Genomic DNA, 24,505 nt, shown 5'->3' with positions numbered 1-24,505 from the left:
GAGACTCGCGGTGCCATGCCGCATAGCGGAACAGCGCGTTGAATCCTACGCCAGAACGGCCCCGGCAGCGCGAATGTCTCGGGCCGTCGAGGTCTGCTGCTTTGTCATAAAAGGGTGTTTCGATGGGCATGTCATTGGTGCGATCATTCCAGCACTAATGCACCGGATCCCATCAGAACTCCGCAGTTAAGCGTGCTTGGGCGAGAGTAGTACTAGGATGGGTGACCCCCTGGGAAGCCCTCGTGTTGCACCCCTTTTATTTTTTGCCCGCTTTTTTATTTTTTGATAATATTTATTTTTAATTTTTCGGCTTTTGGCTTTTCCTCTTCGGATAATTTTTTTCCCTCGAAAATAAACTGAGTCCGGAGACTCGCGGTGCCATGCCGCATAGCGGAACAGCGCGTTGAATCCTACGCCAGAACGGCCCCGGCAGCGCGAATGTCTCGTGCCGTCGAGGTCTGCTGCTTTGTCATAAAAGGGAGTTTCGAAGGGCATATCATGGGTGCGATCATACCAGCACTAATGCACCGGATCCCATCAGAACTCCGCAGTTAAGCGTGCTTGGGCGAGAGTAGTACTAGGATGGGTGACCCCCTGGGAAGTCCTCGTGTTGCACCCCTTTTATTTTTTGCCCGCTTTTTTATTTTTTGATAACATTTATTTTTAATTTTTCGGCTTTTGGCTTTTCCACTTCGGATAATTTTTTTCTCCCGAAAATAAACTGAGTCCGGAGACCCGCGGTGCCATGCCGCATAGCGGAACAGCGCGTTGAATCCTACGCCAGAACGGCCCCGGCAGCGCGAATGTCTCGGGCCGTCGAGGTCTGCTGCTTTGTCATAAAAGGGTGTTTCGATAGGCATGTCATGGGTGCGATCATACCAGCACTAATGCACCGGATCCCATCAGAACTCCGCAGTTAAGCGTGCTTGGGTGAGAGTAGTACTTGGTTGGGTGACCCCCTGGGAAGTCCTCGTGTTGCACCCCTTTTATTTTTTGCCCGCTTTTTTATTTTTTGATAATATTTATTTTTAATTTTTCGGCTTTTGGCTTTTCCTCTTCGGATAATTTTTTTTTTCTGAAAATAAACTGAGTCCGGAGACTGGCGGTGCCATGCCGCATAGCGGAACAGCGCGTTGAATCCTACGCCAGAACGGCCCCGGCAGCGCGAATGTCTCGTGCCGTCGCGGTCTGCTGCTTTGTCATAAAAGGGAGTTTCGAAGGGCATGTCATGGGTGCGATCATACCAGCACTAATGCACCGGATCCCATCATAACTCCGCAGTTAAGCGTGCTTGGGCGAGAGAAGTACTAGGATGGGTGACCCCTGGGAAGTCCTCGTGTTGCACCCTTTTTATTTTTTGCCCGCTTTTTTATTTTTTGATAATATTTATTTTTAGTTTTTTGGCTTTTGGGTTTTCCTCTTCGGATAATTTTTTCCCCCCGAAAATAAACTGAGTCCGGAGACTGGCGGTGCCATGCCGCATAGTGGAACAGCGCGTTGAGTCATACGCCAGAACGGCCCCGACAGCGCGAATGTCTCGGGCCGTCGAGGTCTGCCGCTTTGTCATAAAAGGGAGTTTCGAAGGGCATGTCATGGGTGCGATCATACCAGCACTAATGCACCGGATACCATCAGAACTCTGCAGTTAAGCGTGCTTGGGCGAGAGTAGTACTAGGATGGGTGACCCCCTGGGAAGTCCTCGTGTTGCACCCCTTTTATTTTTTGCCCGCTTTTTTATTTTTTGATAACATTTATTTTTTATTTTTCGGCTTTTGTCTTTTCCTCTTCGGATAATTTTTTTCCCCCGAAAATAAACTGAGTCCGGAGACTGGCGGTGCCATGCCGCATAGCGGAACAGCGTGTTGAATCCTACGCCAGAACGGCCCCGGCAGCGCGAATGTCTCGGGCCGTCGAGGTCTGCTGCTTTGTCATAAAAGAGAGTTTCGAAGGGCATGTCTTGGGTGCGATCATACCAGCACTAATGCACCGGATCCCATCAGAACTCCGCAGTTAAGCGTGCTTGGGCGAGAGTAGTACTAGGATGGGTGAACCCCTGAGAAGTCCTCGTGTTGCACCCTTTTTATTTTTTGCCCGCTTTTTTATTTTTTGATAATATTTATTTTTAATTTTTTGGCTTTTGGCTTTTCCTCTTCGGATAATTTTTTTCCCCCGACAATAAACTGAGTCCGGAGACTGGCGGTGCCATGCCGCATAGCGGGACCAGCGCGTTGAATCCTACGCCAGAACGGCCCCGGCAGCGCGAATGTCTCGGGCGGTCGAGGTCTGCTGCTTTGTCATAAAAGGGAGTTTCGAAGGGCATATCATGGGTGCGATCATACCAGCACTAATGCACCGGATCCCATCAGAACTTCGCAGTTAGGCGTGCTTGGGCGAGAGTTGTACTAGGATGGGTGACCCCCAGGGAAGTCCTCGTGTTGCACCCCTTTTATTTTTTGCCCGCTTTTTTATTTTTTGATAACATTTATTTTTAATTTTTCGGCTTTTGGCTTTTCCTCTTCGGATAATTTTTTTCCCCCGAAAATAAACTGAGTCCGGAGACTCGCGGTGCCATGCCGCATAGCGGAACAGCGCGTTGAATCCTACGCCAGAACGGCCCCAGCAGCGCGAATGTCTCGGGCCGTCGAGGTCTGCTGCTTTGTCATAAAAGGGTTTTTCGATGGGCATGTCATGGGTGCGATCATACCAGCACTAATGCACCGGATCCCATCAGAACTCCGCAGTTAAGCGTGCTTGGGCGAGAGTAGTACTAGGATGGGTGACCCCCTGGGAAGTCCTCGTGTTGCACCCCTTTTATTTTTTGCCCGCTTTTTTATTTTTTGATAATATTTATTTTTAATTTTTCGGCTTTTGGCTTTTCCTCTTCGGATAATTTTTTTCCTCCGACAATAAACTGAGTCCGGAGACTGGCGGTGCCATGCCGCATAGCGGAACAGCGCGTTGAATCCTACGCCAGAACGGCCCCGGCAGCGCGAATGTCTCGGGCCGTCGAGGTCTGCTGCTTTGCCATAAAAGGGAGTTTCGAAGGGCATGTCTTGGGTGCGATCATACCAGCACTAATGCACCGGATCCCATCAGAACTCCGCAGTTAAGCGTGCTTGGGCGAGAGTAGTACTAGGATGGGTGAACCCCTGAGAAGTCCTCGTGTTGCACCCTTTTTATTTTTTGCCCGCTTTTTTATTTTTTGATAATATTTATTTTTAATTTTTTGGCTTTTGGCTTTTCCTCTTCGGATAATTTTTTTCCCCCGACAATAAACTGAGTCCGGAGACTGGCGGTGCCATGCCGCATAGCGGGACCAGCGCGTTGAATCCTACGCCAGAACGGCCCCGGCAGCGCGAATGTCTCGGGCGGTCGAGGTCTGCTGCTTTGTCATAAAAGGGAGTTTCGAAGGGCATATCATGGGTGCGATCATACCAGCACTAATGCACCGGATCCCATCAGAACTTCGCAGTTAAGCGTGCTTGGGCGAGAGTAGTACTAGGATGGTTGACCCCCTGGGAAGTCCTCGTGTTGCACCCCTTTTATTTTTTGCCCGCTTTTTTATTTTTTGATAACATTTATTTTTAATTTTTCGGCTTTTGGCTTTTCCTCTTCGGATAATTTTTTTCCCCCGAAAATAAACTGAGTCCGGAGACTCGCGGTGCCATGCCGCATAGCGGAACAGCGCGTTGAGCCCTACGCCAGAACGGCCCCGGCAGCGCGAATGTCTCGGGCCGTCGAGGTCTGCTGCTTTGTCATAAAAGGGTGTTTCGATGGGCATGTCATGGGTGCGATCATACCAGCACTAATGCACCGGATCCCATCAGAACTCCGCAGTTAAGCGTGCTTGGGCGAGAGTAGTACTAGGATGGGTGACCCCCTGGGAAGTCCTCGTGTTGCACTCCTTTTATTTTTTGCCCGCTTTTTTATTTTTTGATAATATTTATTTTTAATTTTTTGGCTTTTGGCTATTCCTCTTCGGATAATTTTTTTCCCTCGAAAATAAACTGAGTCCGGAGACTCGCGGTGCCATGCCGCATAGCGGAACAGCGCGTTGAATCCTACGCCAGAACGGCCCCGGCAGGGCGAATGTCTCGTGCCGTCGAGGTCTGCTGCTTTGTCATAAAAGGGAGTTTCGAAGGGCATATCATGGGTGCGATCATACCAGCACTAATGCACCGGATCCCATCAGAACTCCGCAGTTAAGCGTGCTTGGGCGAGAGTAGTACTAGGATGGGTGACCCCCTGGGAAGTCCTCGTGTTGCACCCCTTTTATTTTTTGCCCGCTTTTTTATTTTTTGATAACATTTATTTTTAATTTTTCGGCTTTTGGCTTTTCCTCTTCGGATAATTTTTTTCCCCCGAAAATAAACTGAGTCCGGAGACTCGCGGTGCCATGCCGCATAGCGGAACAGCGCGTTGAATTCTACGCCAGAACGGCCCCGGCAGCGCGAATGTCTCGGGCCGTCGAGGTCTGCTGCTTTGTCATAAAAGGGTGTTTCGATGGGCATGTCATGGGTGCGATCATACCAGCACTAATGCACCGGATCCCATCAGAACTCCGCAGTTAAGCGTGCTTGGGCGAGAGTAGTACTAGGATGGGTGACCCCCTGGGAAGTCCTCGTGTTGCACCCCTTTTATTTTTTGCCCGCATTTTTATTTTTTGATAATATTTATTTTTAATTTTTTGGCTTTTGGCTTTTCCTCTTCGGATAATTTTTTCCCCCCGAAAATAAACTGAGTCCGGAGACTGGCGGTGCCATGCCGCATAGCGGAACCGCGCGTTGAATCATACGCCAGAACGGCCCCGGCAGCGCGAATGTCTCGGGCCGTCGAGGTCTGCTGCTTTGTCTTAAAAGGAGTTTCGAAGGGCATGTCTTGGGTGCGATCATACCAGCACTAATGCACCGGATCCCATCAGAACTCCGCAGTTAAGCGTGCTTGGGCGAGAGTAGTACCAGGATGGGTGACCCCCTGGGAAGTCCTCGTGTTGCACCCTTTTTATTTTTTGCCCGCTTTTTTATTTTTTGATAATATTTATTTTTAATTTTTCGGTCTTTTGGCTTTTCCTCTTCGGATAATTTTTTTCCTCCGACAATAAACTGAGTCCGGAGACTGGCGGTGCCATGCCGCATAGCGGGACCAGCGCGTTGAATCCTACGCCAGAACGGCCCCGGCAGCGCGAATGTCTCGGGCCGTCGAGGTCTGCTGCTTTGTCATAAAAGGGAGTTTCGAAGGGTATGTCATGGGTGCGATCATACCAGCACTAATGCACCGGATCCCATCAGAACTCCGCAGTTAAGCGTGCTTGGGCGAAAGTAGTACTAGGATGGGTGACCCCCTGGGAAGTCCTCGTGTTGCACCCTTTTTATTTTTTGCCCGCTTTTTTATTTTTTGATAATATTTATTTTTAATTTTTCGGCTTTTGGCTTTTCCTCTTCGGATAATTTTTTTTTTCCGAAAATAAACTGAGTCCGGAGACTGGCGGTGCCATGCCGCATAGCGGAACAGCGCGTTGAATCCTACGCCAGAACGGCCCCGGCAGCGCGAATGTCTCGTGCCGTCGCGGTCTGCTGCTTTGTCATAAAAGGGTGTTTCGAAGGGCATGTCATGGGCGCGATCTTACCAGCACTAATGCACCGGATCCCATCATAACTCCGCAGTTAAGCGTGCTTGGGCGAGAGAAGTACTAGGATGGGTGACCCCCTGGGAAGTCCTCGTGTTGCACCCTTTTTATTTTTTGCCCGCTTTTTTATTTTTTGATAATATTTATTTTTAATTTTTCGGCTTTTGGCTTTTCCTCTTCGGATAATTTTTTTCCCTCGAAAATAAACTGAGTCCGGAGACTCGCGGTGCCATGCCGCATAGCGGAACAGCGCATTGAATCCTACGCCAGAACGGCCCCGGCAGCGCGAATGTCTCGGGCCGTCGAGGTCTGCTGCTTTGTCATAAAAGGGAGTTTCGAAGGGCATATCATGGGTGCGATCATACCAGCACTAATGCACCGGATCCCATCAGAACTCCGCAGTTAAGCGTGCTTGGGCGAGAGTAGTACTAGGAAGGGTGACCCCCTGGGAAGTCCTCGTGTTGCACCCCTTTTATTTTTTGCCCGCTTTTTTATTTTTTGATAGCATTTATTTTTAATTTTTCGGCTTTTGGCTTTTCCTCTTCGGATAATTTTTTTCCCCCAAAAATAAACTGAGTCCGGAGACTCGCGGTGCCATGCCGCATAGCGGAACAGCGCGTTGAATCCTACGCCAGAACGGCCCCGGCAGCGCGAATGTCTCGGGCCGTCGAGGTCTGCTGCTTTGTCATAAAAGGGTGTTTCGATGGGCATGTCATGGGTGCGATCATACCAGCACTAATGCACCGGATCCCATCAGAACTCCGCAGTTAAGCGTGCTTGGGCGAGAGTAGTACTAGGATGGGTGACCCCCTGGGAAGTCCTCGTGTTGCACCCCTTTTATTTTTTGCCCGCATTTTTATTTTTTGATAATATTTATTTTTAATTTTTTGGCTTTTGGCTTTTCCTCTTCGGATAATTTTTTCCCCCCGAAAATAAACTGAGTCCGGAGACTGGCGGTGCCATGCCGCATAGCGGAACAGCGCGTTGAATCATACGCCAGAACGGCCCCGGCAGTGCGAATGTCTCGGGCCGTCGAGGTCTGCTGCTTTGTCTTAAAAGGGAGTTTCGTAGGGCATGTCTTGGGTGCGATCATACCAGCACTAATGCACCGGATCCCATCAGAACTCCGCAGTTAAGCGTGCTTGGGCGAGAGTAGTACCAGGATGGGTGACCCCCTGGGAAGTCCTCGTGTTGCACCCTTTTTATTTTTTGCCCGCTTTTTTATTTTTTGATAATATTTATTTTTAATTTTTCGGTCTTTTGGCTTTTCCTCTTCGGATAATTTTTTTCCTCCGACAATAAACTGAGTCCGGAGACTGGCGGTGCCATGCCGCATAGCGGAACAGCGCGTTGAATCATACGCCAGAACGGCCCCGGCAGTGCGAATGTCTCGGGCCGTCGAGGTCTGCTGCTTTGTCTTAAAAGGGAGTTTCGAAGGGTATGTCTTGGGTGCGATCATACCAGCACTAATGCACCGGATCCCATCAGAACTCCGCAGTTAAGCGTGCTTGGGCGTGAGTAGTACCAGGATGGGTGACCCCCTGGGAAGTCCTCGTGTTGCACCCTTTTTATTTTTTGCCCGCTTTTTTATTTTTTGATAATATTTATTTTTAATTTTTCGGTCTTTTGGCTTTTCCTCTTCGGATAATTTTTTTCCTCCGACAATAAACTGAGTCCGGAGACTGGCGGTGCCATGCCGCATAGCGGGACCAGCGCGTTGAATCCTACGCCAGAACGGCCCCGGCAGCGCGAATGTCTCGGGCCGTCGAGGTCTGCTGCTTTGTCATAAAAGGGAGTTTCGAAGGGCATGTCATGGGTGCGATCATACCAGCACTAATGCACCGGATCCCATCAGAACTCCGCAGTTAAGCGTGCTTGGGCGAAAGTAGTACTAGGATGGGTGACCCCCTGGGAAGTCCTCGTATTGCACCCTTTTTATTTTTTGCCCGCTTTTTTATTTTTTGATAATATTTATTTTTAATTTTTCGGCTTTTGGCTTTTCCTCTTCGGATAATTTTTTTTTTCCGAAAATAAACTGAGTCCGGAGACTGGCGGTGCCATGCCGCATAGCGGAACAGCGCGTTGAATCCTACGCCAGAACGGCCCCGGCAGCGCGAATGTCTCGTGCCGTCGCGGTCTGCTGCTTTGTCATAAAAGGGTGTTTCGAAGGGCATGTCATGGGCGCGATCTTACCAGCACTAATGCACCGGATCCCATCATAACTCCGCAGTTAAGCGTGCTTGGGCGAGAGAAGTACTAGGATGGGTGACCCCCTGGGAAGTCCTCGTGTTGCACCCTTTTTATTTTTTGCCCGCTTTTTTATTTTTTGATAATATTTATTTTTAATTTTTCGGCTTTTGGCTTTTCCTCTTCGGATAATTTTTTTCCCTCGAAAATAAACTGAGTCCGGAGACTCGCGGTGCCATGCAGCATAGCGGAACAGCGCGTTGAAACCTACGCCAGAACGGCCCCGGCAGCGCGAATGTCTCGGGCCGTCGAGGTCTGCTGCTTTGTCATAAAAGGGAGTTTCGAAGGGCATATCATGGGTGCGATCATACCAGCACTAATGCACCGGATCCCATCAGAACTCCGCAGTTAAGCGTGCTTGGGCGAGAGTAGTACTAGGATGGGTGACCCCCTGGGAAGTCCTCGTGTTGCACCCCTTTTATTTTTTGCCCGCTTTTTTATTTTTTGATAACATTTATTTTTAATTTTTCGGCTTTTGGCTTTTCCTCTTCGGATAATTTTTTTCCCCCGAAAATAAACTGAGTCCGGAGACTCGCGGTGCCATGCCGCATAGCGGAACAGCGCGTTGAATCCTACGCCAGAACGGCCCCGGCAGCGCGAATGTCTCGGGCCGTCGAGGTCTGCTGCTTTGTCATAAAAGGTTGTTTCGATGGGCATGTCATGGGTGCGATCATACCAGCACTAATGCACCGGATCCCATCAGAACTCCGCAGTTAAGCGTGCTTGGGCGAGAGTAGTACTAGGATGGGTGACCCCCTGGGAAGTCCTCGTGTTGCACCCCTTTTATTTTTTGCCCGCTTTTTTATTTTTTGATAACATTTATTTTTAATTTTTCGGCTTTTGGCTTTTCCTCTTCGGATAATTTTTTTCCCCCGAAAATAAACTGAGTCCGGAGACTCGCGGTGCCATGCCGCATAGCGGAACAGCGCGTTGAATTCTACGCCAGAACGGCCCCGGCAGCGCGAATGTCTCGGGCCGTCGAGGTCTGCTGCTTTGTCATAAAAGGGAGTTTCGAAGGGCGTATCATGGGTGCGATCATACCAGCACTAATGCACCGGATCCCATCAGAACTCCGCAGTTAAGCGTGCTTGGGCGAGAGTAGTACTAGGATGGGTGACCCCCTGGGAAGTCCTCGTGTTGCACCCCTTTTATTTTTTGCCCGCTTTTTTATTTTTTGATAACATTTATTTTTAATTTTTCGGCTTTTGGCTTTTCCTCTTCGGATAATTTTTTTCCCCCGAAAATAAACAGAGTCCGGAGACTCGCGGTGCCATGCCGCATAGCGGAACAGCGCGTTGAATCCTACGCCAGAACGGCCCCGGCAGCGCGAATGTCTCGGGCCGTCGAGGTCTGCTGCTTTGTCATAAAAGGTTGTTTCGATGGGCATGTCATGGGTGCGATCATACCAGCACTAATGCACCGGATCCCATCAGAACTCCGCAGTTAAGCGTGCTTGGGCGAGAGTAGTACTAGGATGGGTGACCCCCTGGGAAGTCCTCGTGTTGCACCCCTTTTATTTTTTGCCCGCATTTTTATTTTTTGATAATATTTATTTTTAATTTTTTGGCTTTTGGCTTTTCCTCTTCGGATAATTTTTCCCCCCGAAAATAAACTGAGTCCGGAGACTGGCGGTGCCATGCCGCATAGCGGAACAGCGCGTTGAATCATACGCCAGAACGGCCCCGGCAGCGCGAATGTCTCGGGCCGTCGAGGTCTGCTGCTTTGTCTTAAAAGGGAGTTTCGAAGGGCATGTCTTGGGTGCGATCATACCAGCACTAATGCACCGGATCCCATCAGAACTCCGCAGTTAAGCGTGCTTGGGCGAGAGTAGTACCAGGATGGGTGACCCCCTGGGAAGTCCTCGTGTTGCACCCTTTTTATTTTTTGCCCGCTTTTTTATTTTTTGATAATATTTATTTTTAATTTTTCGGTCTTTTGGCTTTTCCTCTTCGGATAATTTTTTTCCTCCGACAATAAACTGAGTCCGGAGACTGGCGGTGCCATGCCGCATAGCGGGACCAGCGCGTTGAATCCTACGCCAGAACGGCCCCGGCAGCGCGAATGTCTCGGGCCGTCGAGGTCTGCTGCTTTGTCATAAAAGGGAGTTTCGAAGGGCATGTCATGGGTGCGATCATACCAGCACTAATGCACCGGATCCCATCAGAACTCCGCAGTTAAGCGTGCTTGGGCGAAAGTAGTACTAGGATGGGTGACCCCCTGGGAAGTCCTCGTATTGCACCCTTTTTATTTTTTGCCCGCTTTTTTATTTTTTGATAATATTTATTTTTAATTTTTCGGCTTTTGGCTTTTCCTCTTCGGATAATTTTTTTTTTCCGAAAATAAACTGAGTCCGGAGACTGGCGGTGCCATGCCGCATAGCGGAACAGCGCGTTGAATCCTACGCCAGAACGGCCCCGGCAGCGCGAATGTCTCGTGCCGTCGCGGTCTGCTGCTTTGTCATAAAAGGGTGTTTCGAAGGGCATGTCATGGGCGCGATCTTACCAGCACTAATGCACCGGATCCCATCATAACTCCGCAGTTAAGCGTGCTTGGGCGAGAGAAGTACTAGGATGGGTGACCCCCTGGGAAGTCCTCGTGTTGCACCCTTTTTATTTTTTGCCCGCTTTTTTATTTTTTGATAATATTTATTTTTAATTTTTCGGCTTTTGGCTTTTCCTCTTCGGATAATTTTTTTCCCTCGAAAATAAACTGAGTCCGGAGACTCGCGGTGCCATGCAGCATAGCGGAACAGCGCGTTGAAACCTACGCCAGAACGGCCCCGGCAGCGCGAATGTCTCGGGCCGTCGAGGTCTGCTGCTTTGTCATAAAAGGGAGTTTCGAAGGGCATATCATGGGTGCGATCATACCAGCACTAATGCACCGGATCCCATCAGAACTCCGCAGTTAAGCGTGCTTGGGCGAGAGTAGTACTAGGATGGGTGACCCCCTGGGAAGTCCTCGTGTTGCACCCCTTTTATTTTTTGCCCGCTTTTTTATTTTTTGATAACATTTATTTTTAATTTTTCGGCTTTTGGCTTTTCCTCTTCGGATAATTTTTTTCCCCCGAAAATAAACTGAGTCCGGAGACTCGCGGTGCCATGCCGCATAGCGGAACAGCGCGTTGAATCCTACGCCAGAACGGCCCCGGCAGCGCGAATGTCTCGGGCCGTCGAGGTCTGCTGCTTTGTCATAAAAGGTTGTTTCGATGGGCATGTCATGGGTGCGATCATACCAGCACTAATGCACCGGATCCCATCAGAACTCCGCAGTTAAGCGTGCTTGGGCGAGAGTAGTACTAGGATGGGTGACCCCCTGGGAAGTCCTCGTGTTGCACCCCTTTTATTTTTTGCCCGCTTTTTTATTTTTTGATAACATTTATTTTTAATTTTTCGGCTTTTGGCTTTTCCTCTTCGGATAATTTTTTTCCCCCGAAAATAAACTGAGTCCGGAGACTCGCGGTGCCATGCCGCATAGCGGAACAGCGCGTTGAATTCTACGCCAGAACGGCCCCGGCAGCGCGAATGTCTCGGGCCGTCGAGGTCTGCTGCTTTGTCATAAAAGGGAGTTTCGAAGGGCGTATCATGGGTGCGATCATACCAGCACTAATGCACCGGATCCCATCAGAACTCCGCAGTTAAGCGTGCTTGGGCGAGAGTAGTACTAGGATGGGTGACCCCCTGGGAAGTCCTCGTGTTGCACCCCTTTTATTTTTTGCCCGCTTTTTTATTTTTTGATAACATTTATTTTTAATTTTTCGGCTTTTGGCTTTTCCTCTTCGGATAATTTTTTTCCCCCGAAAATAAACTGAGTCCGGAGACTCGCGGTGCCATGCCGCATAGCGGAACAGCGCGTTGAATCCTACGCCAGAACGCCCCGGCAGCGCGAATGTCTCGGGCCGTCGAGGTCTGCTGCTTTGTCATAAAAGGTTGTTTCGATGGGCATGTCATGGGTGCGATCATACCAGCACTAATGCACCGGATCCCATCAGAACTCCGCAGTTAAGCGTGCTTGGGCGAGAGTAGTACTAGGATGGGTGACCCCCTGGGAAGTCCTCGTGTTGCACCCCTTTTATTTTTTGCCCGCATTTTTATTTTTTGATAATATTTATTTTTAATTTTTTGGCTTTTGGCTTTTCCTCTTCGGATAATTTTTCCCCCCGAAAATAAACTGAGTCCGGAGACTGGCGGTGCCATGCCGCATAGTGGAACAGCGCGTTGAATCATACGCCAGAACGGCCCCGGCAGCGCGAATGTCTCGGGCCGTCGAGGTCTGCTGCTTTGTCTTAAAAGGGAGTTTCGAAGGGCATGTCTTGGGTGCGATCATACCAGCACTAATGCACCGGATCCCATCAGAACTCCGCAGTTAAGCGTGCTTGGGCGAGAGTAGTACCAGGATGGGTGACCCCCTGGGAAGTCCTCGTGTTGCACCCTTTTTATTTTTTGCCCGCTTTTTTATTTTTTGATAATATTTATTTTTAATTTTTCGGTCTTTTGGCTTTTCCTCTTCGGATAATTTTTTTCCTCCGACAATAAACTGAGTCCGGAGACTGGCGGTGCCATGCCGCATAGCGGGACCAGCGCGTTGAATCCTACGCCAGAACGGCCCCGGCAGCGCGAATGTCTCGGGCCGTCGAGGTCTGCTGCTTTGTCATAAAAGGGAGTTTCGAAGGGCATGTCATGGGTGCGATCATACCAGCACTAATGCACCGGATCCCATCAGAACTCCGCAGTTAAGCGTGCTTGGGCGAAAGTAGTACTAGGATGGGTGACCCCCTGGGAAGTCCTCGTGTTGCACCCTTTTTATTTTTTGCCCGCTTTTTTATTTTTTGATAATATTTATTTTTAATTTTTCGGCTTTTGGCTTTTCCTCTTCGGATAATTTTTTTTTCCCGAAAATAAACTGAGTCCGGAGACTGGCGGTGCCATGCCGCATAGCGGAACAGCACGTTGAATCCTACGCCAGAACGGCCCCGGCAGCGCGAATGTCTCGTGCCGTCGCGGTCTGCTGCTTTGTCATAAAAGGGTGTTTCGAAGGGCATGTCATGGGCGCGATCTTACCAGCACTAATGCACCGGATCCCATCATAAATCCGCAGTTAAGCGTGCTTGGGCGAGAGAAGTACTAGGATGGGTGACCCCCTGGGAAGTCCTCGTGTTGCACCCTTTTTATTTTTTGCCCGCTTTTTTATTTTTTGATAATATTTATTTTTAATTTTTCGGCTTTTGGCTTTTCCTCTTCGGATAATTTTTTTCCCTCAAAAGTAAACTGAGTCCGGAGACTCGCGGTGCCATGCCGCATAGCGGAACAGCGCGTTGAATCCTACGCCAGAACGGCCCCGGCAGCGCGAATGTCTCGGGCCGTCGAGGTCTGCTGCTTTGTCATAAAAGGGAGTTTCGAAGGGCATATCATGGGTGCGATCATACCAGCACTAATGCACCGGATCCCACCAGAACTCCGCAGTTAAGCGTGCTTGGGCGAGAGTAGTACTAGGATGGGTGACCCCCTGGGAAGTCCTCGTGTTGCACCCCTTTTATTTTTTGCCCGCTTTTTTATTTTTTGATAACATTTATTTTTAATTTTTCGGCTTTTGGCTTTTCCTCTTCGGATAATTTTTTTCCCCCGACAATAAACTGAGTCCGGAGACTGGCGGTGCCATGCCGCATAGCGGGACCAGCGCGTTGAATCCTACGCCAGAACGGCCCCGGCAGCGCGAATGTCTCGGGCGGTCGAGGTCTGCTGCTTTGTCATAAAAGGGAGTTTCGAAGGGCATATCATGGGTGCGATCATACCAGCACTAATGCACCGGATCCCATCAGAACTTCGCAGTTAAGCGTGCTTGGGCGAGAGTAGTACTAGGATGGGTGACCCCCTGGGAAGTCCTCGTGTTGCACCCCTTTTATTTTTTGCCCGCTTTTTTATTTTTTGATAACATTTATTTTTAATTTTTCGGCTTTTGGCTTTTCCTCTTCGGATAATTTTTTTCCCCCGAAAATAAACTGAGTCCGGAGACTCGCGGTGCCATGCCGCGTAGCGGAACAGCGCGTTGAATCCTACGCCAGAACGGCCCCGGCAGCGCGAATGTCTCGGGCCGTCGAGGTCTGCTGCTTTGTCATAAAAGGGTGTTTCGATGGGCATGTCATGGGTGCGATCATACCAGCACTAATGCACCGGATCCCATCAGAACTCCGCAGTTAAGCGTGCTTGGGCGAGAGTAGTACTAGGATGGGTGACCCTCTGGGAAGTCCTCGTGTTGCACCCCTTTTATTTTTTGCCCGCTTTTTTATTTTTTGATAATATTTATTTTTAATTTTTCGGCTTTTGGCTTTTCCTCTTCGGATAATTTTTTTCCCTCGAAAATAAACTGAGTCCGGAGACTCGCGGTGCCATGCCGCATAGCGGAACAGCGCGTTGAATCCTACGCCAGAACGGCCCCGGCAGCGCGAATGTCTCGTGCCGTCGAGGTCTGCTGCTTTGTCATAAAAGGGAGTTTCGAAGGGCATATCATGGGTGCGATCATACCAGCACTAATGCACCGGATCCCATCAGAACTCCGCAGTTAAGCGTGCTTGGGCGAGAGTAGTACTAGGATGGGTGACCCCCTGGGAAGTCCTCGTGTTGCACCCCTTTTATTTTTTGCCCGCTTTTTTATTTTTTGATAACATTTATTTTTAATTTTTCGGCTTTTGGCTTTTCCTCTTCGGATAATTTTTTTCTCCCGAAAATAAACTGAGTCCGGAGACCCGCGGTGCCATGCCGCATAGCGGAACAGCGCGTTGAATCCTACGCCAGAACGGCCCCGGCAGCGCGAATGTCTCGGGCCGTTGAGGTCTGCTGCTTTGTCATAAAAGGGTGTTTCGATAGGCATGTCATGGGTGCGATCATACCAGCACTAATGCACCGGATCCCATCAGAACTCCGCAGTTAAGCGTGCTTGGGCGAGAGTAGTACTAGGTTGGGTGACCCCCTGGGAAGTCCTCGTGTTGCACCCCTTTTATTTTTTGCCCGCTTTTTTATTTTTTGATAATATTTATTTTTAATTTTTCGGCTTTTGGCTTTTCCTCTTCGGATAATTTTTTTTTCCGAAAATAAACTGAGTCCGGAGACTGGCGGTGCCATGCCGCATAGCGGAACAGCGCGTTGAATCGTACGCCAGAACGGCCCCGGCAGCGCGAATGTCTCGTGCCGTCGCGGTCTGCTGCTTTGTCATAAAAGGGAGTTTCGAAGGGCATGTCATGGGTGCGATCATACCAGCACTAATGCACCGGATCCCATCATAACTCCGCAGTTAAGCGTGCTTGGGCGAGAGAAGTACTAGGATGGGTGACCCCTGGGAAGTCCTCGTGTTGCACCCTTTTTATTTTTTGCCCGCTTTTTTATTTTTTGATAATATTTATTTTTAGTTTTTTGGCTTTTGGGTTTTCCTCTTCGGATAATTTTTTCCCCCCGAAAATAAACTGAGTCCGGAGACTGGCGGTGCCATGCCGCATAGTGGAACAGCGCGTTGAATCATACGCCAGAACGGCCCCGGCAGCGCGAATGTCTCGGGCCGTCGAGGTCTGCTGCTTTGTCATAAAAGGGAGTTTCGAAGGGCATGTCATGGGTGCGATCATACCAGCACTAATGCACCGGATCCCATCAGAACTCTGCAGTTAAGCGTGCTTGGGCGAGAGTAGTACTAGGATGGGTGACCCCCTGGGAAGTCCTCGTGTTGCACCCCTTTTATTTTTTGCCCGCTTTTTTATTTTTTGATAACATTTATTTTTTATTTTTCGGCTTTTGTCTTTTCCTCTTCGGATAATTTTTTTTCCCCGAAAATAAACTGAGTCCGGAGACTGGCGGTGCCATGCCGCATAGCGGAACAGCGTGTTGAATCCTACGCCAGAACGGCCCCGGCAGCGCGAATGTCTCGGGCCGTCGAGGTCTGCTGCTTTGTCATAAAAGGGAGTTTCGAAGGGCGTGTCTTGGGTGCGATCATACCAGCACTAATGCACCGGATCCCATCAGAACTCCGCAGTTAAGCGTGCTTGGGCGAGAGTAGTACTAGGATGGGTGAACCCCTGAGAAGTCCTCGTGTTGCACCCTTTTTATTTTTTGCCCGCTTTTTTATTTTTTGATAATATTTATTTTTAATTTTTTGGCTTTTGGCTTTTCCTCTTCGGATAATTTTTTTCCCCCGACAATAAACTGAGTCCGGAGACTGGCGGTGCCATGCCGCATAGCGGGACCAGCGCGTTGAATCCTACGCCAGAACGGCCCCGGCAGCGCGAATGTCTCGGGCGGTCGAGGTCTGCTGCTTTGTCATAAAAGGGAGTTTCGAAGGGCATATCATGGGTGCGATCATACCAGCACTAATGCACCGGATCCCATCAGAACTTCGCAGTTAAGCGTGCTTGGGCGAGAGTAGTACTAGGATGGGTGACCCCCTGGGAAGTCCTCGTGTTGCACCCCTTTTATTTTTTGCCCGCTTTTTTATTTTTTGATAACATTTATTTTTAATTTTTCGGCTTTTGGCTTTTCCTCTTCGGATAATTTTTTTCCCCCGAAAATAAACTGAGTCCGGAGACTCGCGGTGCCATGCCGCATAGCGGAACGGCGCGTTGAATCCTACGCCAGAACGGCCCCGGCAGCGCGAATGTCTCGGGCCGTCGAGGTCTGCTGCTTTGTCATAAAAGGGTGTTTCGATGGGCATGTCATGGGTGCGATCATACCAGCACTAATGCACCGGATCCCATCAGAACTCCGCAGTTAAGCGTGCTTGGGCGAGAGTAGTACTAGGATGGGTGACCCCCTGGGAAGTCCTCGTGTTGCACCCCTTTTATTTTTTGCCCGCTTTTTTATTTTTTGATAATATTTATTTTTAATTTTTCGGCTTTTGGCTTTTCCTCTTCGGATAATTTTTTTCCTCCGACAATAAACTGAGTCCGGAGACTGGCGGTGCCATGCCGCATAGCGGAACAGCGCGTTGAATCCTACGCCAGAACGGCCCCGGCAGCGCGAATGTCTCGGGCCGTCGAGGTCTGCTGCTTTGTCATAAAAGGGAGTTTCGAAGGGCATGTCTTGGGTGCGATCATACCAGCACTAATGCACCGGATCCCATCAGAACTCCGCAGTTAAGCGTGCTTGGGCGAGAGTAGTACTAGGATGGGTGAACCCCTGAGAAGTCCTCGTGTTGCACCCTTTTTATTTTTTGCCCGCTTTTTTATTTTTTGATAATATTTATTTTTAATTTTTGGCTTTTGGCTTTTCCTCTTCGGATAATTTTTTTCCCCCGACAATAAACTGAGTCCGGAGACTGGCGGTGCCATGCCGCATAGCGGGACCAGCGCGTTGAATCCTACGCCAGAACGGCCCCGGCAGCGCGAATGTCTCGGGCGGTCGAGGTCTGCTGCTTTGTCATAAAAGGGAGTTTCGAAGGGCATATCATGGGTGCGATCATACCAGCACTAATGCACCGGATCCCATCAGAACTTCGCAGTTAAGCGTGCTTGGGCGAGAGTAGTACTAGGATGGGTGACCCCCTGGGAAGTCCTCGTGTTGCACCCCTTTTATTTTTTGCCCGCTTTTTTATTTTTTGATAACATTTATTTTTAATTTTTCGGCTTTTGGCTTTTCCTCTTCGGATAATTTTTTTCCCCCGAAAATAAACTGAGTCCGGAGACTCGCGGTGCCATGCCGCATAGCGGAACAGCGCGTTGAACCCTACGCCAGAACGGCCCCGGCAGCGCGAATGTCTCGGGCCGTCGAGGTCTGCTGCTTTGTCATAAAAGGGTGTTTCGATGGGCATGTCATGGGTGCGTTCATACCAGCACTAATGCACCGGATCCCATCAGAACTCCGCAGTTAAGCGTGCTTGGGCGAGAGTAGTACTAGGATGGGTGACCCCCTGGGAAGTCCTCGTGTTGCACTCCTTTTATTTTTTGCCCGCTTTTTTATTTTTTGATAATATTTATTTTTAATTTTTCAGCTTTTGGCTATTCCTCTTCGGATAATTTTTTTCCCTCGAAAATAAACTGAGTCCGGAGACTCGCGGTGCCATGCCGCATAGCGGAACAGCGCGTTGAATCCTACGCCAGAACGGCCCCGGCAGCGCGAATGTCTCGTGCCGTCAAGGTCTGCTGCTTTGTCATAAAAGGGAGTTTCGAAGGGCATATCATTGGTGCGATCATACCAGCACTAATGCACCGGATCCCATCAGAACTCCGCAGTTAAGCGTGCTTGGGCGAGAGAAGTACTAGGATGGGTGACCCCCTGGGAAGTCCTCGTGTTGCACCCTTTTTATTTTTTGCCCGCTTTTTTATTTTTTGATAATATTTATTTTTAATTTTTCGGCTTTTGGCTTTTCCTCTTCGGATAATTTTTTTCCCTCGAAAATAAACTGAGTCCGGAGACTCGCGGTGCCATGCCGCATAGCGGAACAGCGCGTTGAATCCTACGCCAGAACGGCCCCGGCAGCGCGAATGTCTCGGGCCGTCGAGGTCAGCTGCTTTGTCATAAAAGGGAGTTTCGAAGGGCATATCATGGGTGCGATCATACCAGCACTAATGCACCGGATCCCATCAGAACTCCGCAGTTAAGCGTGCTTGGGCGAGAGTAGTACTAGGATGGGTGAACCCCTGAGAAGTCCTCGTGTTGCACCCTTTTTATTTTTTGCCCGCTTTTTTATTTTTTGATAATATTTATTTTTAATTTTTGGCTTTTGGCTTTTCCTCTTCGGATAATTTTTTTCCCCCGAAAATAAACTGAGTCCGGAGACTGGCGGTGCCATGCCGCATAGCGGGACCAGCGCGTTGAATCCTACGCCAGAACGGCCCCGGCAGCGCGAATGTCTCGGGCGGTCGAGGTCTGCTGCTTTGTCATAAAAGGGAGTTTCGAAGGGCATATCATGGGTGCGATCATACCAGCACTAATGCACCGGATCCCATCAGAACTTCGCAGTTAAGCGTGCTTGGGCGAGAGTAGTACTAGGATGGGTGACCCCCTGGGAAGTCCTCGTGTTGCACCCCTTTTATTTTTTGCCCGCTTTTTTATTTTTTGATAACATTTATTTTTAATTTTTCGGCTTTTGGCTTTTCCTCTTCGGATAATTTTTTTCCCCCGAAAATAAACTGAGTCCGGAGACTCGCGGTGCCATGCCGCATAGCGGAACGGCGCGTTGAATCCTACGCCAGAACGGCCCCGGCAGCGCGAATGTCTCGGGCCGTCGAGGTCTGCTGCTTTGTCATAAAAGGGTGTTTCGATGGGCATGTCATGGGTGCGATCATACCAGCACTAATGCACCGGATCCCATCAGAACTCCGCAGTTAAGCGTGCTTGGGCGAGAGTAGTACTAGGATGGGTGACCCCCTGGGAAGTCCTCGTGTTGCACCCCTTTTATTTTTTGCCCGCTTTTTTATTTTTTGATAATATTTATTTTTAATTTTTCGGCTTTTGGCTTTTCCTCTTCGGATAATTTTTTTCCTCCGACAATAAACTGAGTCCGGAGACTGGCGGTGCCATGCCGCATAGCGGAACAGCGCGTTGAATCCTACGCCAGAACGGCCCCGGCAGCGCGAATGTCTCGGGCCGTCGAGGTCTGCTGCTTTGTCATAAAAGGGAGTTTCGAAGGGCATGTCTTGGGTGCGATCATACCAGCACTAATGCACCGGATCCCATCAGAACTCCGCAGTTAAGCGTGCTTGGGCGAGAGTAGTACTAGGATGGGTGAACCCCTGAGAAGTCCTCGTGTTGCACCCTTTTTATTTTTTGCCCGCTTTTTTATTTTTTGATAATATTTATTTTTAATTTTTGGCTTTTGGCTTTTCCTCTTCGGATAATTTTTTTCCCCCGACAATAAACTGAGTCCGGAGACTGGCGGTGCCATGCCGCATAGCGGGACCAGCGCGTTGAATCCTACGCCAGAACGGCCCCGGCAGCGCGAATGTCTCGGGCGGTCGAGGTCTGCTGCTTTGTCATAAAAGGGAGTTTCGAAGGGCATATCATGGGTGCGATCATACCAGCACTAATGCACCGGATCCCATCAGAACTTCGCAGTTAAGCGTGCTTGGGCGAGAGTAGTACTAGGATGGGTGACCCCCTGGGAAGTCCTCGTGTTGCACCCCTTTTATTTTTTGCCCGCTTTTTTATTTTTTGATAACATTTATTTTTAATTTTTCGGCTTTTGGCTTTTCCTCTTCGGATAATTTTTTTCCCCCGAAAATAAACTGAGTCCGGAGACTCGCGGTGCCATGCCGCATAGCGGAACAGCGCGTTGAACCCTACGCCAGAACGGCCCCGGCAGCGCGAATGTCTCGGGCCGTCGAGGTCTGCTGCTTTGTCATAAAAGGGTGTTTCGATGGGCATGTCATGGGTGCGTTCATACCAGCACTAATGCACCGGATCCCATCAGAACTCCGCAGTTAAGCGTGCTTGGGCGAGAGTAGTACTAGGATGGGTGACCCCCTGGGAAGTCCTCGTGTTGCACTCCTTTTATTTTTTGCCCGCTTTTTTATTTTTTGATAATATTTATTTTTAATTTTTCAGCTTTTGGCTATTCCTCTTCGGATAATTTTTTTCCCTCGAAAATAAACTGAGTCCGGAGACTCGCGGTGCCATGCCGCATAGCGGAACAGCGCGTTGAATCCTACGCCAGAACGGCCCCGGCAGCGCGAATGTCTCGTGCCGTCAAGGTCTGCTGCTTTGTCATAAAAGGGAGTTTCGAAGGGCATATCATTGGTGCGATCATACCAGCACTAATGCACCGGATCCCATCAGAACTCCGCAGTTAAGCGTGCTTGGGCGAGAGAAGTACTAGGATGGGTGACCCCCTGGGAAGTCCTCGTGTTGCACCCTTTTTATTTTTTGCCCGCTTTTTTATTTTTTGATAATATTTATTTTTAATTTTTCGGCTTTTGGCTTTTCCTCTTCGGATAATTTTTTTCCCTCGAAAATAAACTGAGTCCGGAGACTCGCGGTGCCATGCCGCATAGCGGAACAGCGCGTTGAATCCTACGCCAGAACGGCCCCGGCAGCGCGAATGTCTCGGGCCGTCGAGGTCAGCTGCTTTGTCATAAAAGGGAGTTTCGAAGGGCATATCATGGGTGCGATCATACCAGCACTAATGCACCGGATCCCATCAGAACTCCGCAGTTAAGCGTGCTTGGTCGAGAGTAGTACTAGGATGGGTGACCCCCTGGGAAGTCCTCGTGTTGCACCCCTTTTATTTTTTGCCCGCTTTTTTATTTTTTGATAACATTTATTTTTAATTTTTCGGCTTTTGGCTTTTCTTCTTCGGATAATTTTTTTCCCCCGAAAATAAACTGAGTCCGGAGACTCGCGGTGCCATGCCGCATAGCGGAACAGCGCGTTGAATCCTACGCCAGAACGGCCCCGGCAGCGCGAATGTCTCGGGCCGTCGAGGTCTGCTGCTTTGTCATAAAAGGGTGTTTCGATGGGCATGTCATGGGTGCGATCATACCAGCACTAATGCACCGGATCCCATCAGAACCCCGCAGTTAAGCGTGCTTGGGCGAGAGTAGTACTAGGATGGGTGACCCCCTGGGAAGTCCTCATGTTGCACCCCTTTTATTTTTTGCCCGCATTTTTATTTTTTGATAATATTTATTTTTAATTTTTTGGCTTTTGGCTTTTCCTCTTCGGATAATTTTTTCCCCCCGAAAATAAACTGAGTCCGGAGACTGGCGGTGCCATGCCGCATAGCGGAACAGCGCGTTGAATCATACGCCAGAACGGCCCCGGCAGTGCGAATGTCTCGGGCCGTCGAGGTCTGCTGCTTTGTCTTAAAAGGGAGTTTCGAAGGGCATGTCTTGGGTGCGATCATACCAGCACTAATGCACCGGATCCCATCAGAACTCCGCAGTTAAGCGTGCTTGGGCGAGAGTAGTACCAGGATGGGTGACCCCTTGGGAAGTCCTCGTGTTGCACCCTTTTTATTTTTTGCCCGCTTTTTTATTTTTTGATAATATTTATTTTTAATTTTTCGGTCTTTTGGCTTTTCCTCTTCGGATAATTTTTTTCCTCCGACAATAAACTGAGTCCGGAGACTGGCGGTGCCATGCCGCATAGCGGAACAGCGCGTTGAATCATACGCCAGAACGGCCCCGGCAGTGCGAATGTCTCGGGCCGTCGAGGTCTGCTGCTTTGTCTTAAAAGGGAGTTTCGAAGGGCATGTCTTGGGTGCGATCATACCAGCACTAATGCACCGGATCCCATCAGAACTCCGCAGTTAAGCGTGCTTGGGCGAGAGTAGTACCAGGATGGGTGACCCCCTGGGAAGTCCTCGTGTTGCACCCTTTTTATTTTTTGCCCGCTTTTTTATTTTTTGATAATATTTATTTTTAATTTTTCGGTCTTTTGGCTTTTCCTCTTCGGATAATTTTTTTCCTCCGACAATAAACTGAGTCCGGAGACTGGCGGTGCCATGCCGCATAGCGGGACCAGCGCGTTGAATCCTACGCCAGAACGGCCCCGGCAGCGCGAATGTCTCGGGCCGTCGAGGTCTGCTGCTTTGTCATAAAAGGGAGTTTCGAAGGGCATGTCATGGGTGCGATCATACCAGCACTAATGCACCGGATCCCATCAGAACTCCGCAGTTAAGCGTGCTTGGGCGAAAGTAGTACTAGGATGGGTGACCCCCTGGAAAGTCCTCGTGTTGCACCCTTTTTATTTTTTGCCCGCTTTTTTATTTTTTGATAATATTTATTTTTAATTTTTCGGCTTTTGGCTTTTCCTCTTCGGATAATTTTTTTTTCCCGAAAATAAACTGAGTCCGGAGACTGGCGGTGCCATGCCGCATAGCGGAACAGCGCGTTGAATCCTACGCCAGAACGGCCCCGGCAGCGCGAATGTCTCGTGCCGTCGCGGTCTGCTGCTTTGTCATAAAAGGGTGTTTCGAAGGGCATGTCATGGGCGCGATCTTACCAGCACTAATGCACCGGATCCCATCATAACTCCGCAGTTAAGCGTGCTTGGGCGAGAGAAGTACTAGGATGGGTGACCCCCTGGGAAGTCCTCGTGTTGCACCCTTTTTATTTTTTGCCCGCTTTTTTATTTTTTGATAATATTTATTTTTAATTTTTCGGCTTTTGGCTTTTCCTCTTCGGATAATTTTTTTCCCCCGAAAATAAACTGAGTCCGGAGACTCGCGGTGCCATGCCGCATAGCGGAACAGCGCGTTGAACCCTACGCCAGAACGGCCCCGGCAGCGCGAATGTCTCGGGCCGTCGAGGTCTGCTGCTTTGTCATAAAAGGGAGTTTCGAAGGGCATATCATGGGTGCGATCATACCAGCACTAATGCACCGGATCCCATCAGAACTCCGCAGTTAAGCGTGCTTGGGCGAGAGTAGCACTAGGATGGGTGACCCCCTGGGAAGTCCTCGTGTTGCACCCCTTTTATTTTTTGCCCGCTTTTTTATTTTTTGATAACATTTATTTTTAATTTTTCGGCTTTTGGCTTTTCCTCTTCGGATAATTTTTTTCCCCCGAAAATAAACTGAGTCCGGAGACTCGCGGTGCCATGCCGCATAGCGGAACAGCGCGTTGAATCCTACGCCAGAACGGCCCCGGCAGCGCGAATGTCTCGGGCCGTCGAGGTCTGCTGCTTTGTCATAAAAGGTTGTTTCGATGGGCATGTCATGGGTGCGATCATACCAGCACTAATGCACCGGATCCCATCAGAACTCCGCAGTTAAGCGTGCTTGGGCGAGAGTAGTACTAGGATGGGTGACCCCCTGGGAAGTCCTCGTGTTGCACCCCTTTTATTTTTTGCCCGCATTTTTATTTTTTGATAATATTTATTTTTAATTTTTTGGCATTTGGCTTTTCCTCTTCGGATAATTTTTTTCCCCCCGAAAATAAACTGAGTCCGGAGACTGGCGGCGCCATGCCGCATAGCGGAACAGCGCGTTGAATCATACGCCAGAACGGCCCCGGCAGCGCGAATGTCTCGGGCCGTCGAGGTCTGCTGCTTTGTCTTAAAAGGGAGTTTCGAAGGGCATGTCTTGGGTGCGATCATACCAGCACTAATGCACCGGATCCCATCAGAACTCCGCAGTTAAGCGTGCTTGGGCGAGAGTAGTACTAGGATGGGTGACCCCCTGGGAAGTTCTCGTGTTGCACCCTTTTTATTTTTTGCCCGCTTTTTTATTTTTTGATAATATTTATTTTTAATTTTTCGGTCCTTTGGCTTTTCCTCTTCGGATAATTTTTTTCCTCCGACAATAAACTGAGTCCGGAGACTGGCGGTGCCATGCCGCATAGCGGGACCAGCGCGTTGAATCCTACGCCAGAACGGCCCCGGCAGCGTGAATGTCTCGGGCCGTCGAGGTCTGCTGCTTTGTCATAAAAGGGAGTTTCGAAGGGCATGTCATAGGTGCGATCATACCAGCACTAATGCACCGGATCCCATCAGAACTCCGCAGTTAAGCGTGCTTGGGCGAGAGTAGTACTAGGATGGGTGACCCCCTGGGAAGTTCTCGTGTTGCACCCTTTTTATTTTTTGCCCGCTTTTTTATTTTTTGATAATATTTATTTTTAATTTTTCGGTCTTTTGGCTTTTCCTCTTCGGATAATTTTTTTCCTCCGACAATAAACTGAGTCCGGAGACTGGCGGTGCCATGCCGCATAGCGGGACCAGCG

The 24,505-nt window shown here is 49.4% G+C and overlaps 62 non-coding genes and 5 pseudogenes across 62 annotated transcripts; all 67 read left to right on the top strand.

The window, feature by feature from the left end:
* The first annotated feature begins 135 nt into the window (after positions 1–135).
* On the top strand, positions 136–254 carry LOC149765363 (5S ribosomal RNA). The gene has a single exon (XR_016404805.1). It is a non-coding gene; the product is annotated as a 5S ribosomal RNA (ribosomal RNA).
* Positions 255–500: 246 nt separating this feature from the next.
* On the top strand, positions 501–619 carry LOC149765362 (5S ribosomal RNA). Its single transcript, XR_016411345.1, has one exon. It is a non-coding gene; the product is annotated as a 5S ribosomal RNA (ribosomal RNA).
* Positions 620–865: 246 nt separating this feature from the next.
* LOC149765361 (5S ribosomal RNA) lies at positions 866–984 on the top strand. Its single transcript, XR_016403366.1, has one exon. It is a non-coding gene; the product is annotated as a 5S ribosomal RNA (ribosomal RNA).
* A 246-nt stretch (positions 985–1,230) lies between these two features.
* Positions 1,231–1,348, top strand: LOC149765360 (5S ribosomal RNA). Its single transcript, XR_016408983.1, has one exon. It is a non-coding gene; the product is annotated as a 5S ribosomal RNA (ribosomal RNA).
* A 246-nt stretch (positions 1,349–1,594) lies between these two features.
* On the top strand, positions 1,595–1,713 carry LOC149765359 (5S ribosomal RNA). Its single transcript, XR_016406959.1, has one exon. It is a non-coding gene; the product is annotated as a 5S ribosomal RNA (ribosomal RNA).
* A 246-nt stretch (positions 1,714–1,959) lies between these two features.
* Positions 1,960–2,078, top strand: LOC149765358 (5S ribosomal RNA). The gene has a single exon (XR_016405437.1). It is a non-coding gene; the product is annotated as a 5S ribosomal RNA (ribosomal RNA).
* A 247-nt stretch (positions 2,079–2,325) lies between these two features.
* Positions 2,326–2,444, top strand: LOC149765357 (5S ribosomal RNA). The gene has a single exon (XR_016409030.1). It is a non-coding gene; the product is annotated as a 5S ribosomal RNA (ribosomal RNA).
* Positions 2,445–2,690: 246 nt separating this feature from the next.
* On the top strand, positions 2,691–2,809 carry LOC149765356 (5S ribosomal RNA). The gene has a single exon (XR_016411344.1). It is a non-coding gene; the product is annotated as a 5S ribosomal RNA (ribosomal RNA).
* A 246-nt stretch (positions 2,810–3,055) lies between these two features.
* On the top strand, positions 3,056–3,174 carry LOC149765355 (5S ribosomal RNA). The gene has a single exon (XR_016405435.1). It is a non-coding gene; the product is annotated as a 5S ribosomal RNA (ribosomal RNA).
* Positions 3,175–3,421: 247 nt separating this feature from the next.
* LOC149765354 (5S ribosomal RNA) lies at positions 3,422–3,540 on the top strand. Its single transcript, XR_016404909.1, has one exon. It is a non-coding gene; the product is annotated as a 5S ribosomal RNA (ribosomal RNA).
* A 246-nt stretch (positions 3,541–3,786) lies between these two features.
* LOC149765353 (5S ribosomal RNA) lies at positions 3,787–3,905 on the top strand. The gene has a single exon (XR_016412841.1). It is a non-coding gene; the product is annotated as a 5S ribosomal RNA (ribosomal RNA).
* Positions 3,906–4,151: 246 nt separating this feature from the next.
* Positions 4,152–4,270, top strand: LOC149765352 (5S ribosomal RNA). Its single transcript, XR_016411343.1, has one exon. It is a non-coding gene; the product is annotated as a 5S ribosomal RNA (ribosomal RNA).
* Positions 4,271–4,516: 246 nt separating this feature from the next.
* On the top strand, positions 4,517–4,635 carry LOC149765351 (5S ribosomal RNA). The gene has a single exon (XR_016411342.1). It is a non-coding gene; the product is annotated as a 5S ribosomal RNA (ribosomal RNA).
* A 245-nt stretch (positions 4,636–4,880) lies between these two features.
* On the top strand, positions 4,881–4,999 carry LOC149765350 (5S ribosomal RNA). The gene has a single exon (XR_016412808.1). It is a non-coding gene; the product is annotated as a 5S ribosomal RNA (ribosomal RNA).
* A 248-nt stretch (positions 5,000–5,247) lies between these two features.
* On the top strand, positions 5,248–5,366 carry LOC149765349 (5S ribosomal RNA). The gene has a single exon (XR_016403539.1). It is a non-coding gene; the product is annotated as a 5S ribosomal RNA (ribosomal RNA).
* A 246-nt stretch (positions 5,367–5,612) lies between these two features.
* Positions 5,613–5,731, top strand: LOC149765348 (5S ribosomal RNA; annotated as a pseudogene).
* A 246-nt stretch (positions 5,732–5,977) lies between these two features.
* On the top strand, positions 5,978–6,096 carry LOC149765347 (5S ribosomal RNA). The gene has a single exon (XR_016401512.1). It is a non-coding gene; the product is annotated as a 5S ribosomal RNA (ribosomal RNA).
* Positions 6,097–6,342: 246 nt separating this feature from the next.
* LOC149765346 (5S ribosomal RNA) lies at positions 6,343–6,461 on the top strand. Its single transcript, XR_016411341.1, has one exon. It is a non-coding gene; the product is annotated as a 5S ribosomal RNA (ribosomal RNA).
* A 246-nt stretch (positions 6,462–6,707) lies between these two features.
* Positions 6,708–6,826, top strand: LOC149765345 (5S ribosomal RNA). Its single transcript, XR_016412807.1, has one exon. It is a non-coding gene; the product is annotated as a 5S ribosomal RNA (ribosomal RNA).
* Positions 6,827–7,073: 247 nt separating this feature from the next.
* On the top strand, positions 7,074–7,192 carry LOC149765344 (5S ribosomal RNA). The gene has a single exon (XR_016412824.1). It is a non-coding gene; the product is annotated as a 5S ribosomal RNA (ribosomal RNA).
* Positions 7,193–7,440: 248 nt separating this feature from the next.
* On the top strand, positions 7,441–7,559 carry LOC149765343 (5S ribosomal RNA). Its single transcript, XR_016403297.1, has one exon. It is a non-coding gene; the product is annotated as a 5S ribosomal RNA (ribosomal RNA).
* A 246-nt stretch (positions 7,560–7,805) lies between these two features.
* On the top strand, positions 7,806–7,924 carry LOC149765342 (5S ribosomal RNA; annotated as a pseudogene).
* A 246-nt stretch (positions 7,925–8,170) lies between these two features.
* Positions 8,171–8,289, top strand: LOC149765341 (5S ribosomal RNA). Its single transcript, XR_016411339.1, has one exon. It is a non-coding gene; the product is annotated as a 5S ribosomal RNA (ribosomal RNA).
* Positions 8,290–8,535: 246 nt separating this feature from the next.
* On the top strand, positions 8,536–8,654 carry LOC149765340 (5S ribosomal RNA). The gene has a single exon (XR_016411338.1). It is a non-coding gene; the product is annotated as a 5S ribosomal RNA (ribosomal RNA).
* Positions 8,655–8,900: 246 nt separating this feature from the next.
* LOC149765339 (5S ribosomal RNA) lies at positions 8,901–9,019 on the top strand. Its single transcript, XR_016411337.1, has one exon. It is a non-coding gene; the product is annotated as a 5S ribosomal RNA (ribosomal RNA).
* A 246-nt stretch (positions 9,020–9,265) lies between these two features.
* LOC149765338 (5S ribosomal RNA) lies at positions 9,266–9,384 on the top strand. Its single transcript, XR_016411336.1, has one exon. It is a non-coding gene; the product is annotated as a 5S ribosomal RNA (ribosomal RNA).
* A 245-nt stretch (positions 9,385–9,629) lies between these two features.
* Positions 9,630–9,748, top strand: LOC149765337 (5S ribosomal RNA). The gene has a single exon (XR_016412806.1). It is a non-coding gene; the product is annotated as a 5S ribosomal RNA (ribosomal RNA).
* Positions 9,749–9,996: 248 nt separating this feature from the next.
* LOC149765336 (5S ribosomal RNA) lies at positions 9,997–10,115 on the top strand. Its single transcript, XR_016403296.1, has one exon. It is a non-coding gene; the product is annotated as a 5S ribosomal RNA (ribosomal RNA).
* Positions 10,116–10,361: 246 nt separating this feature from the next.
* Positions 10,362–10,480, top strand: LOC149765335 (5S ribosomal RNA; annotated as a pseudogene).
* Positions 10,481–10,726: 246 nt separating this feature from the next.
* On the top strand, positions 10,727–10,845 carry LOC149765334 (5S ribosomal RNA). The gene has a single exon (XR_016411335.1). It is a non-coding gene; the product is annotated as a 5S ribosomal RNA (ribosomal RNA).
* A 246-nt stretch (positions 10,846–11,091) lies between these two features.
* LOC149765333 (5S ribosomal RNA) lies at positions 11,092–11,210 on the top strand. The gene has a single exon (XR_016411333.1). It is a non-coding gene; the product is annotated as a 5S ribosomal RNA (ribosomal RNA).
* A 246-nt stretch (positions 11,211–11,456) lies between these two features.
* On the top strand, positions 11,457–11,575 carry LOC149765332 (5S ribosomal RNA). The gene has a single exon (XR_016411332.1). It is a non-coding gene; the product is annotated as a 5S ribosomal RNA (ribosomal RNA).
* A 245-nt stretch (positions 11,576–11,820) lies between these two features.
* Positions 11,821–11,939, top strand: LOC149765331 (5S ribosomal RNA). Its single transcript, XR_016411331.1, has one exon. It is a non-coding gene; the product is annotated as a 5S ribosomal RNA (ribosomal RNA).
* Positions 11,940–12,184: 245 nt separating this feature from the next.
* On the top strand, positions 12,185–12,303 carry LOC149765330 (5S ribosomal RNA). The gene has a single exon (XR_016412805.1). It is a non-coding gene; the product is annotated as a 5S ribosomal RNA (ribosomal RNA).
* A 248-nt stretch (positions 12,304–12,551) lies between these two features.
* Positions 12,552–12,670, top strand: LOC149765329 (5S ribosomal RNA). Its single transcript, XR_016403538.1, has one exon. It is a non-coding gene; the product is annotated as a 5S ribosomal RNA (ribosomal RNA).
* Positions 12,671–12,916: 246 nt separating this feature from the next.
* On the top strand, positions 12,917–13,035 carry LOC149765328 (5S ribosomal RNA; annotated as a pseudogene).
* Positions 13,036–13,281: 246 nt separating this feature from the next.
* On the top strand, positions 13,282–13,400 carry LOC149765327 (5S ribosomal RNA). Its single transcript, XR_016402827.1, has one exon. It is a non-coding gene; the product is annotated as a 5S ribosomal RNA (ribosomal RNA).
* Positions 13,401–13,647: 247 nt separating this feature from the next.
* Positions 13,648–13,766, top strand: LOC149765326 (5S ribosomal RNA). The gene has a single exon (XR_016402309.1). It is a non-coding gene; the product is annotated as a 5S ribosomal RNA (ribosomal RNA).
* Positions 13,767–14,012: 246 nt separating this feature from the next.
* On the top strand, positions 14,013–14,131 carry LOC149765325 (5S ribosomal RNA). The gene has a single exon (XR_016412868.1). It is a non-coding gene; the product is annotated as a 5S ribosomal RNA (ribosomal RNA).
* A 246-nt stretch (positions 14,132–14,377) lies between these two features.
* Positions 14,378–14,496, top strand: LOC149765324 (5S ribosomal RNA). Its single transcript, XR_016411330.1, has one exon. It is a non-coding gene; the product is annotated as a 5S ribosomal RNA (ribosomal RNA).
* Positions 14,497–14,742: 246 nt separating this feature from the next.
* Positions 14,743–14,861, top strand: LOC149765323 (5S ribosomal RNA). The gene has a single exon (XR_016413004.1). It is a non-coding gene; the product is annotated as a 5S ribosomal RNA (ribosomal RNA).
* A 245-nt stretch (positions 14,862–15,106) lies between these two features.
* On the top strand, positions 15,107–15,224 carry LOC149765322 (5S ribosomal RNA). Its single transcript, XR_016408982.1, has one exon. It is a non-coding gene; the product is annotated as a 5S ribosomal RNA (ribosomal RNA).
* A 246-nt stretch (positions 15,225–15,470) lies between these two features.
* Positions 15,471–15,589, top strand: LOC149765321 (5S ribosomal RNA). Its single transcript, XR_016401471.1, has one exon. It is a non-coding gene; the product is annotated as a 5S ribosomal RNA (ribosomal RNA).
* A 246-nt stretch (positions 15,590–15,835) lies between these two features.
* Positions 15,836–15,954, top strand: LOC149765320 (5S ribosomal RNA). Its single transcript, XR_016405434.1, has one exon. It is a non-coding gene; the product is annotated as a 5S ribosomal RNA (ribosomal RNA).
* Positions 15,955–16,201: 247 nt separating this feature from the next.
* Positions 16,202–16,320, top strand: LOC149765319 (5S ribosomal RNA). The gene has a single exon (XR_016402308.1). It is a non-coding gene; the product is annotated as a 5S ribosomal RNA (ribosomal RNA).
* Positions 16,321–16,566: 246 nt separating this feature from the next.
* On the top strand, positions 16,567–16,685 carry LOC149765318 (5S ribosomal RNA). Its single transcript, XR_016411329.1, has one exon. It is a non-coding gene; the product is annotated as a 5S ribosomal RNA (ribosomal RNA).
* A 246-nt stretch (positions 16,686–16,931) lies between these two features.
* LOC149765317 (5S ribosomal RNA) lies at positions 16,932–17,050 on the top strand. The gene has a single exon (XR_016405433.1). It is a non-coding gene; the product is annotated as a 5S ribosomal RNA (ribosomal RNA).
* Positions 17,051–17,296: 246 nt separating this feature from the next.
* On the top strand, positions 17,297–17,415 carry LOC149765316 (5S ribosomal RNA). The gene has a single exon (XR_016402307.1). It is a non-coding gene; the product is annotated as a 5S ribosomal RNA (ribosomal RNA).
* Positions 17,416–17,661: 246 nt separating this feature from the next.
* Positions 17,662–17,780, top strand: LOC149765315 (5S ribosomal RNA). The gene has a single exon (XR_016403542.1). It is a non-coding gene; the product is annotated as a 5S ribosomal RNA (ribosomal RNA).
* Positions 17,781–18,026: 246 nt separating this feature from the next.
* Positions 18,027–18,145, top strand: LOC149765314 (5S ribosomal RNA). The gene has a single exon (XR_016402806.1). It is a non-coding gene; the product is annotated as a 5S ribosomal RNA (ribosomal RNA).
* Positions 18,146–18,391: 246 nt separating this feature from the next.
* LOC149765313 (5S ribosomal RNA) lies at positions 18,392–18,510 on the top strand. Its single transcript, XR_016405432.1, has one exon. It is a non-coding gene; the product is annotated as a 5S ribosomal RNA (ribosomal RNA).
* A 246-nt stretch (positions 18,511–18,756) lies between these two features.
* Positions 18,757–18,875, top strand: LOC149765312 (5S ribosomal RNA). The gene has a single exon (XR_016402306.1). It is a non-coding gene; the product is annotated as a 5S ribosomal RNA (ribosomal RNA).
* Positions 18,876–19,121: 246 nt separating this feature from the next.
* Positions 19,122–19,240, top strand: LOC149765311 (5S ribosomal RNA). Its single transcript, XR_016411327.1, has one exon. It is a non-coding gene; the product is annotated as a 5S ribosomal RNA (ribosomal RNA).
* A 246-nt stretch (positions 19,241–19,486) lies between these two features.
* Positions 19,487–19,605, top strand: LOC149765310 (5S ribosomal RNA). The gene has a single exon (XR_016405431.1). It is a non-coding gene; the product is annotated as a 5S ribosomal RNA (ribosomal RNA).
* A 246-nt stretch (positions 19,606–19,851) lies between these two features.
* LOC149765309 (5S ribosomal RNA) lies at positions 19,852–19,970 on the top strand. Its single transcript, XR_016402305.1, has one exon. It is a non-coding gene; the product is annotated as a 5S ribosomal RNA (ribosomal RNA).
* A 246-nt stretch (positions 19,971–20,216) lies between these two features.
* Positions 20,217–20,335, top strand: LOC149765308 (5S ribosomal RNA). Its single transcript, XR_016403541.1, has one exon. It is a non-coding gene; the product is annotated as a 5S ribosomal RNA (ribosomal RNA).
* Positions 20,336–20,581: 246 nt separating this feature from the next.
* LOC149765307 (5S ribosomal RNA) lies at positions 20,582–20,700 on the top strand. Its single transcript, XR_016402805.1, has one exon. It is a non-coding gene; the product is annotated as a 5S ribosomal RNA (ribosomal RNA).
* Positions 20,701–20,946: 246 nt separating this feature from the next.
* Positions 20,947–21,065, top strand: LOC149765306 (5S ribosomal RNA). The gene has a single exon (XR_016402807.1). It is a non-coding gene; the product is annotated as a 5S ribosomal RNA (ribosomal RNA).
* A 246-nt stretch (positions 21,066–21,311) lies between these two features.
* LOC149765305 (5S ribosomal RNA) lies at positions 21,312–21,430 on the top strand. Its single transcript, XR_016407759.1, has one exon. It is a non-coding gene; the product is annotated as a 5S ribosomal RNA (ribosomal RNA).
* A 246-nt stretch (positions 21,431–21,676) lies between these two features.
* Positions 21,677–21,795, top strand: LOC149765304 (5S ribosomal RNA). The gene has a single exon (XR_016413022.1). It is a non-coding gene; the product is annotated as a 5S ribosomal RNA (ribosomal RNA).
* Positions 21,796–22,042: 247 nt separating this feature from the next.
* Positions 22,043–22,161, top strand: LOC149765303 (5S ribosomal RNA). The gene has a single exon (XR_016412804.1). It is a non-coding gene; the product is annotated as a 5S ribosomal RNA (ribosomal RNA).
* Positions 22,162–22,409: 248 nt separating this feature from the next.
* LOC149765302 (5S ribosomal RNA) lies at positions 22,410–22,528 on the top strand. Its single transcript, XR_016406863.1, has one exon. It is a non-coding gene; the product is annotated as a 5S ribosomal RNA (ribosomal RNA).
* A 246-nt stretch (positions 22,529–22,774) lies between these two features.
* On the top strand, positions 22,775–22,893 carry LOC149765301 (5S ribosomal RNA; annotated as a pseudogene).
* A 246-nt stretch (positions 22,894–23,139) lies between these two features.
* Positions 23,140–23,258, top strand: LOC149765300 (5S ribosomal RNA). The gene has a single exon (XR_016404429.1). It is a non-coding gene; the product is annotated as a 5S ribosomal RNA (ribosomal RNA).
* Positions 23,259–23,504: 246 nt separating this feature from the next.
* On the top strand, positions 23,505–23,623 carry LOC149765299 (5S ribosomal RNA). Its single transcript, XR_016411326.1, has one exon. It is a non-coding gene; the product is annotated as a 5S ribosomal RNA (ribosomal RNA).
* Positions 23,624–23,870: 247 nt separating this feature from the next.
* LOC149765298 (5S ribosomal RNA) lies at positions 23,871–23,989 on the top strand. The gene has a single exon (XR_016412067.1). It is a non-coding gene; the product is annotated as a 5S ribosomal RNA (ribosomal RNA).
* A 248-nt stretch (positions 23,990–24,237) lies between these two features.
* On the top strand, positions 24,238–24,356 carry LOC149765297 (5S ribosomal RNA). Its single transcript, XR_016400869.1, has one exon. It is a non-coding gene; the product is annotated as a 5S ribosomal RNA (ribosomal RNA).
* Positions 24,357–24,505: the final 149 nt, after the last annotated feature.

This window comes from Phoenix dactylifera, chromosome 4, assembly GCF_051530095.1.
Source record: "Phoenix dactylifera cultivar Ajwa chromosome 4, Ajwa_hap1_PhDact_Kaust_v1.1, whole genome shotgun sequence".
Lineage (NCBI taxonomy): Eukaryota > Viridiplantae > Streptophyta > Magnoliopsida > Arecales > Arecaceae > Phoenix > Phoenix dactylifera.
The sequence above is the reverse complement of the archived record's forward strand: the minus strand, read 5'-3'. Positions and strand labels throughout refer to the sequence as shown.